A 22,387-nucleotide genomic window follows, 5' to 3' on the forward strand; every position below is an offset into this window, starting at 1 on the left:
GAGGGTGGGGCCAATAAATCCTATGGATTAATTGGTCTTGATCAAAACATCGTTTTCTTCAAAACAGGTATAGGACACCCTCAAAATTCAACCAAAAATCTACTGATGAATAGTAATAGCATAATTTTTTTTGAAAACCTGAAAATAACAATACTTCACAAACAAAATTAATAACAAAATACCCTAACACTAAAAACACGAAATCCAATGAATTTCAGTCCCCGATAATGGTGCCAAAATTCTTAATGGTTGTTGAATCCACCAGAAATTTAATTAACTGAAATTACCAGTTGTGAAATATTTTCTGCAATACGTGGTAAGTCCAGGTCGAACCCTAGAGATTGAATTATTAAATTTCGTGCACTTGAAAAAAAAGAAACAAAGGTTTGGGGGGGGGGGGGATAATTCACAATCCAAAGAAGAAATCAAAAATTAAAAATTAAGATCTAAAATTGATAAGAAACTCTCAAATTAAACAAACTTCAGTTCAAGGTAATTCTCATTCCAATGCATTGATTTGATCATAGACAAAAGAAATACAATTATATCTTATTGAATACTTTACGTAGATTTATCAAACAGCGAGGTAAACCTTTGACTTCCCTATACTCATCAATTCGAGTCCAGCACTCTTGTTGACTCTAATTATTAACTGAATTGGTATTAAGCAATCCTCATCAAATTAATAATTGCTTTAAGAATAGGAAGTAATTAAGCTGAACAATAATTTATGAAGCATAAATCATTTAATTCACCCTATTGTTTCCTTAAGTTGTTATCGAAAACTAGGATAATAATCAATAAAACCTAATTACTACTCATGTCCAATCTCACACAACAATTACGGATTAAGAAGATGAACTAGCAATTGATCACATCAAACAATTAACTTATAGGCCTTTTTAGCAAATCATTCAATAGATCAAAGACAATGAAATCAGAAAACAATAGATATTTCAAAAAGACATAAATTAAATTAAGAACTTGATCTCACAAATCAAGCAAAAGAACTTGAATCCCTTAAACTGAATTAAAAACTTAGCCACTCATGTTCATGGCTTACAGAAAAATAAAGAAAAATAAAGAAGAAATCTAAAAAGAGAATGGAGAATGAAGGTCTTCTATGGAGAACGAAGGTCTGAATTAGGATGATCTTAGCTGCTACCCAGAGACGTATTTATAATAAAAAAACCTGATCCCAAAGATAGGAACCAAACTAGGAAAAGTTTTGAAATTCAAAAGACAGATTTTCAGCCTGCATTCACGTCTCTGAATTCAAAGCCAATTTTTAGTGACTTCCTTTTCGAATCTGCCTCTGCCCTCTTCAGGAAAGTTGTAGCCCTATTTCTTAGCTTTCCAACAGGTACTCATTTGCCCAAATCCGAGGTCTACAACCCATGTTATGGCCCAAAAATCGAGACTGGTTCAGACAGATGGTCCAGCCCATTGTGACGACTTCATTGCCATTTTTGACAATTAAAATGACATCATTTCGCATCTAGCCCTTCACAGAAGTTGTAGAGGTGGCTCTTAAGGTTCAATTGGGCTTTGTCTTGCTTCATTTGGACGTCTGAAACTCCAGATACAAAATAAATACTAAAACTGGTCGTGACACATCAAGTCTGGGCTTTTGCAATAAATCCATAGCTCATTTTGTCAACCTTGAAGATTGATTTGGGCTTCGGTCCCTCTTTATCATTTATAGTGCTCTATTTTAGCTTTTCAATGGATTAAACAACACTCAATTTGGAGACCCACAACTTTAGAAATACCTAAAAAATACAGCAAAGGTCAAATACTAAAAATTTCTCCATTTAACACAATTATTCCACAACTATCTAAAAATATGCCTAAATGATAAATATATTTTAACCAACTGAATTAAACATATAAACACACTAAAAACACTAAATGTGATGGGAGTACAATTAATAAATTATGCAATTATCAATAACGGTTAGTGAGGTTATTTTGCTTTATCGTGGTGTACAACACAGTATTGATCATGAAATTTTGTGTCATGGTCTAAACTGTGTTGATGTTGGCAACACTTATGCTTTGTCATTTGTGATTTGCAAATTATGATTTCTTAATTGAAAGTTGATTTCAATAAATGGTTGTTATGGACTTGGAAATTATTTGTGATGTATTAGTGATTATGGAAAATGTGATTTGTTATATTTTGACAAGTTGTGCTTTACTTTAAGTTTTAAAATTATTAGTTGTGTACCACTGAGTGATATGCTCAGCGATAGCATATTCATGCTATCACAAGTAAAGAAAAGGAGAAGGCTGCTGAGTGAGAAACTTGAGCAGCTTTTGAATTGACTGTGGGTATATATATTAGGTATATCCTTGTATTTCCTTTTAATGTAGTCTGTAGCTATATGTATGGTTGTACGAATATTGAGCAGTTCTATTTAAAAAAAGCATTACATTGCTATAACAATTTGAGATTATAACTATTTGTAATTCTATTTTTATATTTTGAGACATATGAAATGTAACTTTTATAATATTAAGTTTATTATCTCTAACGAATGTAAGATTTGAAATCAAATGTTTACTTGAAATGGATTGAAGGAAATGTTTATTTAACTTGTATTATGATTTCAACAGGTTATAAATTTTGGGTCTTGCTAAAGTTTTAACCATCACCATGCAGTTTTTCTGCAATGATAAAAATAAAATAAAATTTTATGGTTTGTTTAAAATCCCTTGTAGTTTATTTAATAAGTTCTTAGTAGGTGTAGTTCATTTAATAGGTTCTTAGTAGGTGTAGTTCGATAATTCATTAGGTATACTACGAAATCATGTTATACCTTATGAAGGGGTAAGGTGTGACAAAAATTTAAAAATTAAAGGAGTTTATGATACATTTTTAAGTTGAGAGATTGCGTTGTTACAATATCATAAGTTCAGGGACAATTATTGAAATTTATCATTGATATTTGTTTGTAAATTTATCTCTTTCTATTTCTCTCTATATCCACAGATGCAATGATTCAAATTACACAGATGGATACTTTAATAACTCAAAACATGTTTATTTGAAACTATCGATTCTTGAAAATATATATTTTTTAGATTTTATAAATGTCACATCAACACAAATAATCTAAAAATTGATTACTAAAGGTCACATGAGGTTATTTTACTTTACCTTTAATTCATCATTTTCTAAATATGAAAATTTTTTTATTATAATTCTATTTACTTTTCCCCTTCCTTATCCTTTTTTATCTTTTCATTAATTATCCTTCCCTCACCCCATCTAAACAAAACCTTATTCAAGGGCCAAATAAGCATAAAAATAAGTTTTAGACCAAGTAAGGTTTGAACTTTCTTATTAAGGCTAAATAAATTCTCACTTAATAAAATATTATTTTTCAAAAAATAAAATATTATTTTTCTAATTTTAAATATTAAAAATTATTTATTTTTTAATTAAAATAATATATTTTAAAAAAAGAAATTGAACCACATGATGAACAAAAATTATTTAATAATGAAATTATTATTTTTAATATTTTATTATTAAAAATAAAAAAATATTATTTTATTTTTTTGATAAAAAATTGAGTCTATTTAGTTTTAATTAAAAAGTTTTGTTCTTATTTTAGCTCAAACTTATTTTGGTCTTATTTGACTTCAATTAAAAGAACAAGGGCCTATTAGTCTTTTATCCAATTTCGTTTGTATTTGGTTGATTGTAGAATCAAAATTAAATTTTCTCTAAAGTATTTGATTCACATGTATAAGCTACAGAATTGAAATCAAACTTAGTTTGTACTTAATAAGAATCAACTTAAAATTTTTTTAATTAATTGATGAAAATATTAAAATAATTTTTTATATTTTTATCATTATATATATTTTTTAATTAATTATATGAAATTTGAAAATATTGTTTTTATATTTTTATTATAATTATTATATGTTTTAGTTTTTTATTTTTAATTAATTATATAAAAATACAAAAATAATTTTTATTATTTTAGTTAGCGTTTAAATTTTTTATTTTAATTAATATATGAAAAAAAAATATTATTTTCAATTAATTATAAAAAAATACAAAATATCATTTTTAAAAATTTTATTTTATTTAATAATAAAAAAAAATATAAAAATCGATACATTCCTTAGTTTAGAAAGAATAACAATGATAATGAAAATTCAATTCCCTACTTTGTGGTAATGAGAATGAAAACAATGAATTTTCAAATATTCAAAAAGAGAATGAAATCCATTCATTCGCATTCCTGGATCATTTTTTATGAACCAAACGGGCCTATATCTATTTGTTATTAGTGTAAAATTGAATAATTTCACTTCTCAATTTGCAAATAAATTAGCCTTCATTTCAAATTTATGTCAATATATTTCATAGGTTGTACTAGATTTGGCTATAGTCCAATTTAGAGCGTGAACCAAATTAGAACCTACTAGGATTAAATCTGGGACTAAATCGAGTCAATGGTTCAAGTCCTTGAATCGGACTGAATCGATTCAGGTCCTTGAACCAAAATGGAATCAGTCTGAGGGAGTTGGTTACAATTCGCCTCCCTTAAACCATAACGAGAACCAAGTGGCTTGAATTGCAATTTGGTCTGGTTCTGATTTGATTTAAAATTTTCAAAATTTTAGTCTGGTTCTGATTTGATTTAAAATTTTTAAAATTTTATTCTTTAATATTTTTTCTACGTTATATAGATTGAGCATTTTTAATCCTTGAACCAATCTTAAATAAGGTCAACAACAATGCTTATGATTTTTTTAATCTAATTAGCACATTTTTTATTTTTTATGTTCGATTTGAAAATTCAAAATTTTCTTTTTAGATTTTTTATAAATTATGTAGACAATTGTGACCATCTTTAATTCTTAGACCATTCTTAAATAAGATTCACAATAATTTCTATGATTTTAAGTTAATTAGCATATTTTAGATTTTTAGGTTTGATTTTAAATTTTTAAAATGCAATTTTTTTTAATATTTTCACAAATTATGTAGAGGATTGTGAGCATCTTTAATTCTTGGACCATTATCAAATAAGGTAACCAATCATTTCTATAAATTTTTGAATATAATTAGGCTTTTTAGATTTTTAGTTTTATTAAATTTTAATGAATTAAAACAGTATACTCTTGGGTTTGTAAGGTGTAAAAAAAATCTAAAAAGCGATTTTTTTTTTCAATTGGTGATTTTTTTGAATTTTTTTGTTATTAATAGTATTATCAGATAAAATGATTTATATAAGAATGAGAGTTTTTTTTCGTTAAAGGAAATGATTTTATTATGAGTTAAAATGCTATATTGATGCATGTATATTATGTAAGACATGGTGTGAAAATTGAAATTTTATGGATTTCTTAAATTATTTGTGAGAAATTATTTGTATTTTAAATTAGATGAAATTGGGGATTGAAATGGATGAATTTTATAATTAAATACGATAATTTCTTTTGGTTGATTGGAAATGGATAGTATTAGAATTTTATTGGAATATAATAGATGTGAATTGAGATACGAACAAGATTTTGTTAAATTTCTTGTAAAAGAAATTATTTTATGAATTATGGTTTTGACTAATTAATGAATTGTCAGTTTAATGATTATAACATATCTGAACATGACATTATTTAATTAAAAATAAATGTTTATCTTTTATTTGTATTTTTACTAAATTTATATTTTTTAAGAATGCTAATTCAAAATTCTTCCCAAACATGGTAACTAAAACTCAAACGGGATTGGAATGCTCGAATTGGACTAGAACGGGGCTTAATTGGAACCGTAATCGTGAAAAGTAAACCAAAATCGCTTCAAAATTGGACTAGAATCATAATTGAACTGAAATCAGCTTGAATTGTTTGAATTAAGGTCGGCTCTATTTCAAGCCTCCAAAGGTTAAGAAACCATCGACTTCAGCCCGTGGTCATGTAATGACTCAATTTTGAATCATTAAAGCTTAGATTAGCATAAAGCCCCCTAAGGTCGTGGCAAGTCTAACTTATATCAAAATCTCATATAAACCCCATATTGTTTATATAATTACTTTATTAAATTCAAAATGTAATTACAATTCTTCTATATTACAAAATACTAAATGGAAAAATAGCAAAATTACATGTCATTACATAAAAGGAGATCCATACATATGCCTTTAAGCAAAATTGAGGTAATAACCTCTACAACTTAACTAGTAAAACTTGCTGACTGCATCTTTTATACTTGTCTCTAAAAGGGAAGACAGAGAAAGGGGGTAGGCTAGAGGCTTAGTAAATAAAAACCTACTTAGAGAATAAAATGGTTTATAGTCAAACATATGAAATGCAACATTCTAATGATGTTTACATAACACAAACAAGCCACATCAAAGTAATGCATGTCACCAGTTGTTCACCAGCATTCCATAATCTATCATATATCCAAGATGCCCACAATTATTGGTGCTACTTAGGGCTTCCTCTTATCATATCATATCAAACAATGGGTCGGAGACACAAAATTGTCTTACTCAAACACCCTGAAGCCAAAGACACACAATTGCCTTATCCAAGCATCCCATAACATAAACATAGTGAGCTTAGTGCATGCATGCTATATCCTTTACTTTATTTTCCTTTCCTAATAGGAAATAATGTGTTTTTTGGGAACTACCAACACATCACAATTAATAAATGCAATGCAACATTTTCCTGATATGCATTCACTAATTTATATAGTTAACTATGCAAGTATAATTCATAAAATTAATATAAATATCATGATGCATGAATATGCCAAAAATGCTATAATATTTATTTAAAGAAGTTCATTTAAAAATAGTTTAAATAAGTTTTACTCACATATCGGCTGAGTGATGACCCTTTACTATTATTAAACCTATAGGTACTATTGGTTTGACTGGCCTATACAGCCACATTGACAGTTTATCAAACAATGTCTATTAGTTAACTATAATTACATAATTTACTCAATTATTCTGTTAGAAATTTGACAAAGCCTCCTTTGTAACTAGACATATCCTCCGTACAAAGTAACACAAGCATTAAGCCTTAAGCCTATAGCAATATCACAATGCTGATCCAGGGCCTATAGCAATCCTAATCTAAGTCCAATTGCTTACTTCTCCAGTTAGGGTTCCTAACTCAGCTAAAGTCCATTTAATTAGATTTTGCACTTTAAAAATTATGCAAATATTCCTTAAGATTTTTTATAGTGTTCTTAAATCATTACAATTCATTTTAAATTGTTATTCCATGTTAGGAACATTTTAGGAATTAATACAATTAGCCTAGTTCTTAGTTTAGGATATAGATAAAATTAGTTAAACTTGAAATTTTTAGGTAGGCAAGGTTGACTGCCTAATTTTAAATTTTGGTTGCATAACTTGTCATACACTACTTACGTGACTATTTATGCAAAGTTTGGTTGTCAAACTTGGAATTTTTAGAATTCATCCTATAGCTCTAAAATTTGATTCTTAAGCCCTTAAATTGAAAATCAAACTTCCAAAGGTCTCTTTTAAACATATTTAACAACTGTAAGTGTTAAACAACTAAGATAAACCTCAAATAACTTAAATCCATCAATTTAATCCCAGATTTAATAATTTCTACCAAACCCTAACACTATCAAATTCACTTAAATCCATAAATCTAAGCTAACTCTATGTTTACTAAATTAAATTCATCAAATCTAAAGAAGGGAAGAGGAAGAACTTATATAGATCTTTAAAAGTCAAACCATTAGCAAAGCCCTCTAAATCTTTTGCACATCCTCTAAGCAAAGAAAGAGGAAAGAGAGAGCCAACATGCCTTTATGGAGAAGATCTTAGGAAAATTCATAGGATTTAGGGTGTTGGATTGGTGAGGAAAGGAGAAAAATGAGACAAGGGAAAGAGAGAAATGGAAGACTCTAGAGAACCTAAAAGTGAGAGGAAGAGACGTCTCCTGACCTCTATTTATATTGGTTTGCCCAAGAAGTTCAGCAGATGAACTTTAGTAACTTTGGCAGCCGAAGTTTCTTTAGTATAAAATCTTTTCCCACTATACACAAAATTCCAATACCACCTAGCATGGGGTCTTATAGGCCAAGTCTAGGTTCCACCCATTTTCTTGTTTAGAAGGCCAACTATTATCCCTAATACATATAGGGATGACCATGAATGGATGCTCACCAAAATCTCTTATGAACTTGATTAATACTTTTAATGTCAAATTTATTTTAATTTTAATTAAAAATTATCTTTAACCATTTAAATTCATCTCAAAATCGATTATTATTATTTGTATAATATTCAATATTTTTAATTGTATATTATTTTAATTAATATTATGCTTAAAAAAATATTTTTATTAATAATTTATATTTTAAAATTAATAATTCTTTAAAATATTTAAATTCTATTTATTTAAAATAAAATATAAAAAACTATATATATATATATATTATATTTATATTTAATTATTTATTTATATAAATGAGTTTTAATAATGGATATCCAATACATAAACTTAAATTGAATCTGAATCACATAGAAGTATTATTTACTAAACTAAACTTATCTCAAACCTAATATATTACCTGAACCAATCTGAATAGGATTCAATTAGATTGGATATTCAAAAATACTTGAGCTAAGTATGTAGGGACATATGTAAAATACAAATTTACACACAAAATATTAAAATATATATTTTATATTTAAAAATATAATTGCTTCAAATTAATTAGATTATAGATATTAATTTCAATAGTTCACTACATATGAAAAATCCAAAAAACAAAGTCATTTTTTTGTTATTTTATTATTTTTTATTTATTTTCATTTTTAGTATAAATTTTTAAAATTATAAACAATCTATCCCTTAAATTTTTCTAAAAGTTTCTTCAACATTTCAAATGCATTCATCATTTACAAGAATTTTAGAAAAATATTAAGAAACACTTTTAAAGTTATTAAGACCATTTCAAGAGTTTTTCCATATACCGCCTCGTGTTCAATATAAAATTATTAGATTTTAAGATATTTTATACTTTTGATAGACTTAAATTTTGATAGGTATTTATCAAAATAAATTAAAAAAAATATATTTAGCATTTAAAATTATTAGATTTTAAGAAATTTTATACTTTTGATAGACTTAAATTTTGATAAGTATTTATCAAAATAAATTAAAAAAATATATATTTAGCATTTATAACTATAATTTTATAAAACATACCGCATAATAAATTGTCAATCTAAGAATAACGGATATTATAAAAAAATTAGTTTTATTTAGATATAGTAATATAAGTACAATCAATGAAATTTTTTTTTTAATAAGGACCATCCTGTTCACTCCAATCATTTCCTTTTTGTGTTTTTCTTTTTTCTTTTTAATTTTTCTGTGTTTTTTACGATAATTCTCATATTTATATCTTTTTAGAACTTCTGAGTATATATACATTACTCAAATTTATTTTTCTTAATAGATCTTAGTTATTTGCTTCCTACTTAGTACGGATTTTTTTTGTCTCTATTTTTATGAAGTTGTTCCTCTAAATCTATTCTATCTCCATTCTATGAAATGTCTATTTGTGTTTCATTATTATTTGGATAGATATGCAGCATGAGATGCAAATCATTTTCTTCGATATGAGTCAAAATTTAAAGTACATTAGATTCTTATAAAAATCATAGAGTCAAATAATGATTGTAGACAACTACTAAATGGAGCGTTTTTTCTGTTTGTAGTCCCTTGTAGCAACCCAAGAGGGGGGAGGGGGGTGTGAAATGAGTAGAAATTAAATTTTTTTGTGACAAAGAGAAATTAATAGAAAAAAAGCACAAGAAAGAAAGAAGGGAAAGAAAGAAGACACAATCAATTTATAGAGGTTTAGCTATCCCAAGTTTACGTTCTCTCCTCAAGGCCCTCGTTGAGAGTTAATTCCACTAATATTTTTTCTTTGGGTTAAGAACAACCCCTTAAAAACTACAAGAGCAAACCCTTACTCTTTTACAAATTCCTTTTCTCACAAAAGCAACTTAATGCTCTTAACACATTTAAGATACAATAAATACTCTAAACAACTTTAAACTCACTCTTAGAACTCACAAATTATAGCTCAATATATAAGCTCTCAAGAATTCTTTATGGAAGCTTAAGATCTAGAGAGAGAAAGTAGGAAAAAGCTTTAGAACTCAATAAATTCTCAAAAAATTAGTTGTTGTTACTTCCCTCCAGTCATACTTGGTCTCTATTTATAGTTTTGGAAAAAAATAACTATTGGGGTGCATTAAATATAAATATAGCCATTCAACCACCAAAAATCTATTTTATCGAGTTATAGAAACCTAAGTTCGACTGCTGAAGTCCCTTGATTTGGATGTCGAAAGTTGGGGTGCTAGAACTTTGTGTTTAAAATCTTGACTTCAGCTGTCCAGGTCCTCGACTTCGACTACTGAAGTCCTCTCTAGACAAAAATGCAAAAACATTTTAAAAATTCATAACATTTTATCTCAAACTCGGATTTTTGATTCATTTGAACTATTGAAAATCTAATTCAATAAAATATTCAACAAAAACATTTTCAAAACCAAATTTTGCATTCCTCAAAATGAAAATTTCATTTTACTCTCCCTTAATCAAGAAATAGTTAAAAACGAAGACACTAAAAACTTTTGGAAATACCTAGACTTGAGCCAACACAATCAACTAATTGAGATTCATAAAGTATAAAGAAAATAAAAATTACATTGTACAGTCTCCCATGATCTTTGCTTCAATTTTCTTGCTGTCACTCAATCTTGATTTTGAAATAATTTCACAATTTTGAATTTGAGATCTACAATCCTGACATAAACACTTTTTAAAGTAGATTAGTAGTACACTAATTTTATAATATCATCAAACATGGATTAGGATCCCTAAGTCTAATAATCTTCCCCTTTTTGATGATGACAAATAATTAGTGGATAAGAGAAATTAAGCACAAGTGAAGTGTGTGTGTGTATTTTAAAAATCTCCCCATTAATGTACTTTGCCTTACAAAAATAATTTGTGCTTCAATAAATAAAATTAGGAGAGCACATAAGAGAGGTTTTGGCTTAATGAATGCAATAACATGATGTAATGAGTCCTAAATAAATGATGAAACAATTCACAGTAGCAATTCCGTACATTTTACTGTTTAGGTGACCGATGTCGGTCCGGACAACTAGAACATCTGGAAAAATATTTAGACTAAAGTGAGGAGCCATAATTAACTCAAATAATAATAAGAAAAATTAAGGAAAAATTTTAGAAATAAAATACAACCAAGTTAAATAAGCCGGTGCCCTAGCGATGGGTAACTCAATGGGAAGTTACGGTCCTCACAGCTAGGAGCCCTAAACCCAAGGGAAAATTCATGAAATAATTTTTGGGACTCCAGAGAAGAGTCATTGAGGTTTTTATGGCATTAGAATGCCAAGAAAAAGCTTAGAAAAATTTTAAATCAGTATAGACGATTTTAGCTCTTTAAGCCAAACAGAGGGTATTTTGGTTATTCGGTCTTCAGAGATGATTTTTGGCCGACTTGTCCAGTTAAATAAATAATTTGTATGACAAAAAATATAAATAAATATTGCTAAAAATTGAATTGAAAATGGGTAGAAAAGAAAAGAAATGGAAATAAAATAAAACTCACATTTATGACATCAACATGATGTCATAAATGAATGAAATTAAACCCTAACCAATGGGAATTAACCAAGCCAATTAAAAGGTAGCTTTAATAAGGTTAGTGTTTAATATCTTTCTCTCTCTTTAAATTCATGACTAGAAAGTTGATTTAATTTGAGATTTATAAGAAATTCAAATGAAAACCTTTGATGTACTCACTTTATATTTTCGGTAGCCATGAATTTATTAGAGTTTTGATGATTTCTTTGGATTAAATGAGTATATAAGCTGCCCTTGATATGAACTGAACACTTAGCACATTGAATTGTAAGTTAATGGAAGAGTAGAGAAATTGAGAATATAGGGTTTTGAGCAAATTGGAGTTCCATTCCTATAATGGTGTATGAACATTTTAATGGTCAATTAGTGACCATTTGGTAAGTTTAAAACTTAATATGAAGTGACCATTTGGTAAGTCATTGAATGTTGGAAAGGATAGGCTGCCTTGTGTGCTCCAGTCTGGGCTCTTGGAGTCTAGTGTGTTTGGAGAGCCTTAACTAAACTTGTGTAGCTCCAATTGGTGCAAGGCCAATTGAAGATGAAACAAGATACATAAAGCCACAATTTTGGTGAAGGAACCCTGCCCAGAAAACCAACCTAAGTGGCTCTAAAAAGTGACTTAATCCAGGTGACCAATATGCTGTCCCTGGAAAATAACCAAATGAACAGTGTTCATTCATTTGGTCATAACTCAGTGTAGAAAGGTCTAATTGACCTAAAATTTATACTGATAGAAAGCCGAGACATAGCCCTACAACTTTCATGAAGAAAACAAACCCAAATTTTGACCATAACCTGTCCAAAACTCACCTGTAATTAGTGTACAAAATTGCCAATATCTAAAAATTGCTCAGAAATTCTGGGTAAAGACAATTCGACTAGTTATGGTGAAATAGCCATAACTTGAGTTAGAAAACTCCAAATGGGGTGATTCAAAAAGTGAAATGTAACTAGACACAATAAGGAACAACTTTGATGAAGAACATTTGGCCAAATTCTCACTGTAGAATGACCTAATGGAACAGTGAACTCTAACACCCAAAACTGAAATTTCTGATTTATTTTCCATTGGTTAGAAGTATGGATTGACAACTAATGCCAACACTTTTGGAAACCAAAATATGGTAAATTTATGTGATTAGGACTCATGTAGCTATTACGCATTGGAAAGTCAATAATTTGACATAAATAGTAAAATGAATAGTAACCTTACATGTAAAACATGAAAATTAAATCAATAACTTTGTAATGTGCCCTAGTACACCTAGTAAGATTGGTTTGGATAGGTTGGCATGCCAATAGGGTACAGTTAGCAGTACTGCACATGGCATTATGCCATTCTATGATTTTATGGCTTTTAGTCATTTTGATATTATGGTGATACTTGTCCTTGTGCCTAATAATTATTATAGCTTATTAGCTGTTCTGTTACACACCGGGAGATACATATGTGACCGATGGTGTGACAGCCTAAGGTACTTGGTACCCAGTGCCAGTTTACCCATTTATCCAGTCTAGTCATCCAGTATAGGTTGCTTGGGCAATAAAAAATGGAAGTTGATAAATTTAATGAAATAATGGATATAACAAGTGTCAAATAAATAAGACTACAAATAATTATCGAAAATTTGTCTGCATGAGACATCAATATACACACTGCATATTTATTTTCTTTTAGTTCTTTTTATTTTATTATTGACACCACTAAGCATTATTGCTTAGCGCGTTGCTTTTTGCTATGTGTAGGTTTTGGAGAGATTGACAGAGAGCCCAGTAGACTACAAATTGGGTGAGGCCGTCCATAGTTCTGCATAGTGTTCGTGTCACCTCACAGACTTCGGTGCATTGGTAGGACACTAGGTCCCATTTTGGTATTTTATAATTAAACTTTTATTCTCTCATGTATAGTGGAGACTCATGTAATATATTTGGTATTAATATAAATATTTGTAATATTTGTTTATAAATGAAAATTGAGTATTTATTTGTGATTTGTGCATGATTATCATGTGAAATGAATGAATGATAAATAGAAGAATTTTTGAGAAATGGTTGAGAAATATTGAAATTTTGTTGATATAATGGAGTTTGAGAATGATGGGAAATGTATTGGAAGTGTTTTTACTGATTCCGAAGAACTGTTTTCTCTATTTTGAGCCGGTACTTTGTCGGATTTTCTATAAAATTTTTGGAACCTCAAATGAATTTATAATTTCAGTAAATGACTTAAATGAATTAAATTTTACAAATTGCACTTCATAACCATGAAGAAATAAGTTAAGGAAGGATAAAAACTATTGAGATAAAATAGGGTGTTCCGGTACACTGTTTGGCATATCTTACTCGACTATACTGTAGATGGGTAAGGGGTGTCACATTTAGTGGTATCAGAGCATGGTTTAGGCATTTCTGGGTCTAGATCGAGTCCATACCATGCATTGCATTTGTAAGAGTTAAGGTGACACTAATGCAGATCTATTTGGTTTTCTTATTTTGATTAGGATATGGAACCCACGTCATAGAGGGCAGTTGATGAGGAAGTGGAGAGTTATGCTCCACTTGCAGTAGCTGAAACTGGGGGTAGGGGAGAACCTGCTCCACTAGCTCCAGCAGAGCTTGCTCAGCCTCTACAGGCCATGTTCCAGCAAATGGCCGAGTTTTTTAGACAAATGGCAGGAGTAATGCCACCACCACCACCTCCACAACAGAAATCCCATCTGGAAAAACTGAGCAAATTTGGAGCAGTGGATTTTTTGTCAAGAGAGAAGATGATTCTGTTGCATCTTAGAACTGGTTTAACAGAACTGGGAGAGTTTTAAAACAACTCCACTGCACCCCAGAGCAAAACCTAGAAGCTATTGTATCTCTACTGCAAGATGATGCATATCAATGGTGGGATATAGTGTCCAGTGAAGTGCAGCTAGAACAAATAACCTGGGACTTCTTCCTCTCAGAGTTCAGAAAGAAATATGTGGGTAGTGTATATCTGGAAGAGAGAAGAAGAGAATTCATTAACCTGAGGCAGAGACAGCTGATAGTGGCAGAGTATGAAAAAGAATTTGTTAGACTAAGCCATTATGGAAGGGAGATAGTCCCTAATGAGGCCGAGAGGTGTAGAAGATTTGAAGAGGGGCTAAATGACAATATAAAGATAATGATCACTGCATTGGGAATCACAGACTTCACCAAGTTAGTCGAAGCTTGTAACACCCCCGTTTGCATAGCCTGGTAGATTTCACTGTTCTGGTGACCGGTGTCGGTACGGACAATTAAGGGGATTAGAACAACACTTAAGACAACTAGATAAACCATAAACACAAATAATTAGTAATGTTCAATTAGTTAAGTATAAACAAGAAAAACAGAACAGAAGAAGTTAAACTAGCCGAGAGTCACAACGATGGGTGACCTCCTCGGGAATGACTGCGAAGTCATTTTAAACTCAAATTTCGAACCGTAAAATGTGACGCCACGGTCCTTAGGACCCTTATGGACACAGTGGAAAAGAGAAAATCACGAAAAAGAACTGTTAAGTCAGTCAAATAATTAGGTCAGGGAGCTGAAAGAAATATTGGATTATTTGCAAACCGGGATGAACCGGCGAGGGGCAATTTGGTCAATTGACCCCGAGAGCTGACTCCTGACCTAACTGTCAAATAAAATTGGAGAAAAGAAAATTTCGGAATTGAGAATTAAATTAAAGAACTAATAGAAAAAAATAAATAGAAAAAAAAAGAAAGAAGTTAGAAAAGTCAAAGGTGATGACATCATGAATGATGTCATAAAAGATTAATTAAATTATTTTATTAAATTGGGAATTTTGGTCTTTAAAAAGGGATAAAGATAAAGAAAACAAAAGAAAAAAAAAATTTAGAAAAAGGTCTTCTTCTCCCTTGGTTGCCGCCCCATCCTTCCCCCATAAACCCTCAATGAAAATCCTTCATTTAAGCCTACATCTAAGCTTAAATTCCTTCACCCAAACTACATAACTCCCTTAAATACCTCACTAGACCTTGCAATCTCAACTTAAGCACAAGAAAGAAAGAAGAAAAGGAGAGGAAAATTGAAGATTTAGAATCCAAAGCAAAGGTTAGTGTGCTAACTTTCAATTTTCTACTTCAAATGCATGTTTAGGTATTTAAGTGAGCTTAGAACTTGATTAAATGAAACAAATATGGGGAAGGACCATTGCTGAAATTTTGGCCTGGTTGAAGGGAGTATGAATTGCATGAATTAAATGAGTTAAAATGAGTTTAAAAGACTTAATTAGTTGAATGATGATAGTTTGGAATTTTGAATTAGTTAATGGCAACAAAGTAGTGAAATTAGGGTTTGAATGCTAGGGTTTGTGAACCAAATTTTGAAGAAATGCTTAAATGATGACTTTGGTCTATTATGAGATGAAAAATGGTCAATAATGACCAAAAGAGATGTGTGGGAAATGTTGGAATGCAAACCAAATTCGTAGGTCAAATGGTCATGCTGCTGGCATCATGACCAAACCAACTTTGAAGGACTAAAATGGAAATTTTACAAGTCCAATTGATATACCACCAATTGGGGATGAAAATAGACATAAAATAGCACAATTTTCATTAAGGAACCATGGCCAAAAACTGACTAAAACTTGGTGAACCAATTGACCAAAGTGAAATGAGAGCAGGCTGCCACTGCACCAAACTGACAAAATGAATAGTAACTGTTCATTTGGTCATAATTCGAGCTAGACAGGTCAAATTGACCTGAAATTTTACCAGCAATTAGATAAGATATAGATCTAAAACTTTCATGAAGAACACCACCCCAGATTATGCCATTAAAGCATTCAAATTATTGAGCAAAGTTGAGTTACTGTACCTGCGATTCTGCAGAATTCCATTTGAGCAGTAATGTTTTAAGGGCTATAACTCTCTCTAGGAAACTCGGATTTAGGTGATTCTTGAACCAATGGAAACCTAAGATATAGTAGAACATTTCATATGAAGAAAGTTATACCAAATTATGAACTTAACTTGATCAAATTACTGAACAAAGTTGGACCAAAAATCTCCAGAACCAAAATCTCAGCATGAACAGTGCACGTGAACAGTACTGTATTTTGGCTATAACTTGAGCTACAAAACTCCGATTGGGGTGATCCAAAAATGAGAATACACTTAAGACAATAAGGAACATTTTCTATGAATGAAGTTTTGCCAAATTCCAACAGTAGATTGACCAATGGAATAGTGCAACTTTGGAGCACCAAAACCGAAAATTGGCAATTTTGCCAAAATGACTTAAGCTTTGAGAAAATGACCAAAACTAACAAGTTTAATGGCCAAAATGTGGTATGTGGGTGAAGTTGGAGTTCCAATACCTATTAAGCCTTAAAAAGTCAACAATTTGACTTGAATAGTATAGTGAATAGTAACCCGAAACACAAATTTCAAGAACGTCGAAATTAGCACGTTAGAGCTAGGTATAAGTGAAGTTAAATTTATTTTTGGATTTATGTTAAATTATGGTACTGAAACACTATAAAATTGTGTGTTTCACTGGAAAAGAATACCAGGACAGAACCCGAGGAGTAGAGTTAAGGCCAAAAGGCGACTCATTTGAGGTTTGTGCACAACATCACTATGCTTTAAAATGTGTTGATAAAGTGAATGAAATATGTATTTTACATTTGCTTTGAATTATTGAGAATTTATTTGTGACATTAGTCATGATGTTTTGACTTAAATTGTTGGAAGTTATTGTGTATATTTGAAATGACAATGTTTAACAAATTGTTAAGATAAGTTTTGAAACCACAGTATCATGACCATATATTTGAACACCTCACTAACACGATTAGTGGGGGTAATTAGTTTCGAATTTTGATTCCTTCTCTGGAGAAGTGTTGAGGTGTGCCAGTAGAAGAGGATGTGAATGGATATCCATATATTTGAGCTAGCTAGCCTTGTGATGTGATTTCTCTTTAGCTTCTGGCTATTGAGATTCTATTTGTTTCGAATGGCATGATCTAACTGTGGAATTTATGAAACGTGTTTTGATACTTCGAAATGAACTTGGTTTGCATTAAAACCTCATAATTCATGTTTTGTGTTTAATGTTCATGTTTAGTCAAATTTTTGAATAAACGTGATTTATATTTTGCATAAAAATTATTTTAGTATGTTGTGTACCACTGAGTCCTAGTACTCAGCGATAACATCTATTCTTTGTCGCAGAATCTGAGAGACTAGAGGAGCAGCGGTGAGTCTTTGAGGTGTGAGGAGTCATCAGCTTGAAGTCTTCGGCTATAATTTATACCCTAACTGTAAATATTTCTTTTGATGTATATATTGCACATAAATGTATGGACATATGAATGGATTTTGAGCAGCTTGTACAAAAATTTATATGAAATTTGTAATAAAGTTTAGTTGTATTTCTTTTGATGTAAAGTTTGTAAGAATATATATAAATTATTTTGTCTCTAATGAAATATGAGTACAACTATTTTATTTAATTTGAATGAAATGGATTGCTAATATTTTGATGATCGTTGGATAGTGGATTTAAATTTGAAAGTTGATAAATGTGTTGAGAAATTGATTGGGATTGAGTATGAAAATGAAGTAGTGGTTGAGAAAAATTTTTAGAAGTGCTTTTTACAGATATTTGAAGAACGGTTTTCTCAAAATACAGAGGAAACTCTATCAAAATTTTTATAGAATTTGCGAAAAACTAAAATGGACCAAAAATATTAACTAGTTTTAATTTTAACTAAATGTTTTAAGTACTTACTAGAAAATGCTCACCACTTGTCAAAAATAAGAAAATTGTTTTAAAATCCCTTGTAGGGTACCTAATGAGTTATCAGTAGGTGAAGTTCGGTAGTTCATTAGGTATTCTATGGGATCATGTTATGCCTTACAGAGGGGTAAGGTGTGACAACGCTGTAGTAAAAGTTGAATAAGTCAGAATAAGTGAGCAGACCATAAGAGAAAGACAGCAGAAGAAGGGTCCAGGACAGTCTAGCTCATCTCCTGCACCAGGAAAGAAGTTCAGAGGTCCACCTGCTCAGAGTTCAGGTCAGCCTCAATGTGACACCCCTTACCCGACTACAGTGTAGCCGAGCAAGTTATGCCACTCAGTGTGACGGAGCACTCTATTTTATCTTAATTCATTTTTATCATAGTTTTGAAAATAACTTGTGAAATATAATTCATTTGTTGAAATTGTAATTTATTTGAGGTTCCGAAAATTTTATAGAAAATCCGGCGGAGTACCGGCTAAAAATGGAGAAAACAGTTCTTCGGAACCTGTGAAAAACACTTCCTATGATCATATTCAATCAATCCCAACTCCAATTATCAACAAAGTCTCAGAATAATTTCATCAATTTCATTTATTTCTCAATCATTCATCTCATGGTACTCATATACAATTCACATTTTGTATCACATCAAGTTACAGCAATTTCTTAACGATTCCTCTATTTATCATTTCACATCATCATTAAACTCAAATCATAAATAAATTCTCACATGTGATTTATAATCACAAATTACTAGTACTTACATTAATACAAAATTATATTACATTTGTTCAAATACATATGTTAAAATAAGAGTTTAATTACCAAATTTACAAAAATCTCAAAATACAAAATGGGACCTAGTGTCCTACCAATGCACTGTGGATGGTGAGGTGACACGGACGCTATGCAGAACTGTGAACTGCCTTACCGAATATGTGGTCTACTGGGCCCTCTGTCCAAATCTTCAGTACCTACGCGTTGCAAAAGCGACGCGCTAAGCATAAAGCTTAGTGGTGCCAATAATACAAGAAAATATAATATGCAAATAAAGATAATAATTTCCTTACTATTGTGTTCATAATAAATGAATAATTACTAACTTATTGTTTAGTCGAGGGCTATTCATGTTTTATGATATTAACTTCTTCATGCATTTCGTTAATTATTTTCTTCATGATCTTGAGCTTCTTTGTATTTTTGTAATCATTCCTGATACTTAATTTTCGTATTTTCTTTAATAATCAGTGCAACCACAGTTATAATTTTCCATGCCCAAGTAACCTATACTGGACGACTGGACTGGATAACGGGTCGTTGGCACTGGACACCGTGGTGCCTCGGGCCGTCATACCATGGGACACAGAACGTCTACCACGTATGCAGTCAGTATGGCTAAAAAGCCATGATATCACATAATCGGGCATAAAAGCTATGAATACAGGCATAAAAGCCATGAATACGGGCATAAAGCCATGAATACAGGCATAAAGCCTTTCGCAGTACTACTAAAACAATACCCTATTGGCATGCCCAACTATCCAAACCAATCTTGTTAGGTATACTAGGGCACATAATATCATTAAATGTTCATAAGTTTTATTATTTCATTTTATGTTCCAATTATCGTTCATAGTATTTTAATTTTATTTATAGTAGAAGCATAAATCTTCAAATCTAATTTTTATATAATTTATGCATTCATCATACCATTCACGTTAATTGCAATTTACATCAATCGATTTTCATGTACCATTTGTACATCGAAATATTTCCATTTCTCTCATGATGAGAGCAATTAATCCCATTCACACATCCATGTGATTCATCTAATCGTTACAATATTTATATGAATTAGTATTCACATTATTACCTCTCATGTACCAATTTTTGTACAAGGTATTATAATCCTATTTGAAACAAAGACGTAAATCCTAATGATAACTTTATCTCATTTATACTCTAAACAATCCATTTGTGTTAATTACATTTTATATTTCAAGTTGTATTACTTATGTAATATGTGTCATTTTGTTTACTATTCACCTTACTAGTCAACTAAAATATTGACCTTTTTATACTTAATGGATATATTAATTCTAATTACACCAAGATCCCACATTTTGAGTTTTACATTTACTAGTATTAATTGCCAATTGCAATTTAAAGTCCCCTAGATGCATTTCTAATTTCAAATTTTGAATTTCAAGTTTTGGTGTCACTATTCACCTCATTGGTCAACAAAAATGTTGACTTTTGCATAGACAATAGGTACATTGGTTTTAACACTCCCGATGTACCACATTTTGCATTTAAAACTTGTTGGAATCAATTACCAAATCCATTTCCAAGCTTATTCCAAGTTTTCATGTCACTATTCACTTCATTAGTCAACTAAAATGTTGACTTTTGTATAGAAAATATGTACATTGACTTTGGCACTTCAAACATACTACATTTTTCATTTAAAACTTGTTGGTTTTGGTCACTTTCTCAAAGCTTAGGTCATTTTGGCAAAACTGCCAATTTTTGGTTTTGGTGCTCCGAAGTTGTACTGTTTTATTGGTCGATTTACTGTTGGAATTTGACAAAACTTCCTTCATAGAAAATGTTCCTTATTTTGTCTAGTTGAATTTCTTTTTTTGAATCACTCCATTTGGAGTTTTGTAGCTCAAGTTATAGCCAAAATAAGTTTCTCGTTCACGTGTCTTGTTCTGTTGAAATTTTGGGTTTTGGCAGATTTTGGTCCAACTTTGGTCAGTAATTTGACCAAGTTAAGTTCATAATTTGGTCTAACTTACTTCATATGAAATGTTCTACCATGTATTAGGTTTCCATCGGTTCAAGAATTGCCTATATCCGAGTTTTCTAGAGAGAGTTATAGCCATCCAAACATTACTGCTCAAATGAAAATTCTGGAAATCTCAGTACAGTAAACTTCACTTTGCTCAATGATTTGATTAGGTTCTGGTCATAATTTGGGGTAGGTTTCTTCATGAAAGTTGTTTGTCTATGTCTTAACTTGTTTCTGTAAAAATTTCAGATCAATTGACCATTTCTACAGTGAGTTATGGCCAAATGAACAGTTACTGTTCATTTGGTCATTCTGCAGGGGCTGTTTGCAGGGTATTCGGATTGGGGCCAACTTTTGGTCCTCTTGCTTTGGTCTTTTGGGCATGGTTTCTTCAGCAAAAATGTGCCATTATAATCCTAGTTTCATGTCCAATTGGCCAAACACCAATTGGACCAACACAGCCCAAGCTATGGCAGTCCAAGTGGACTGAAATTTCAGTCACCCTGCTGCACTCACAAGGCAGCATGCTCCTTCACTTTGCCATGCTACATTTCAGTCCAATTTATGGCCAACTTACCTAAAATGGTCACTAATTGACCATTAAAATTTTCTCTAACAATTTCCTAAGCCAAGTCAAATTTTCACTTCTCAAACCCTAATTTCAAATTTCAAAACTTAATCAATTAAATTTCTATCACTTCTCATGCATATAACCTCATCAATCATCATCACTAATCATGTATATATGCAGGAATACATCAAACCCCATAAGGTTCCCAAGGTTGCTGAATTAGGGATGTTTAATTCCTTAACTAATTCTTTGAATTTCTTGAATTTCTCACTTAATTTGGCATGTATACTACACCTAAAATTGAAAGAAATGGTTTTAGTGCACTAACCTTGAATGGAGCCACTTCTAAGACTTCAAAACTTCACTTTCTTCCTTTCTTTTTGCTGTCCAAAGCTTACTCTAGGTGTGAGGACCAAGTTTTATGAAGGCATATAGGGGTTTTATGGTGTAATTGGCTAGGTTTTGGAGCTTGGGTGAGTGCATCAATGGAGGGAGATGGGGAGAGGTCATGTTTGAG

This window comes from Hevea brasiliensis, chromosome 5, assembly GCF_030052815.1.
Source record: "Hevea brasiliensis isolate MT/VB/25A 57/8 chromosome 5, ASM3005281v1, whole genome shotgun sequence".
Classification (NCBI taxonomy): Eukaryota; Viridiplantae; Streptophyta; class Magnoliopsida; order Malpighiales; family Euphorbiaceae; genus Hevea; species Hevea brasiliensis.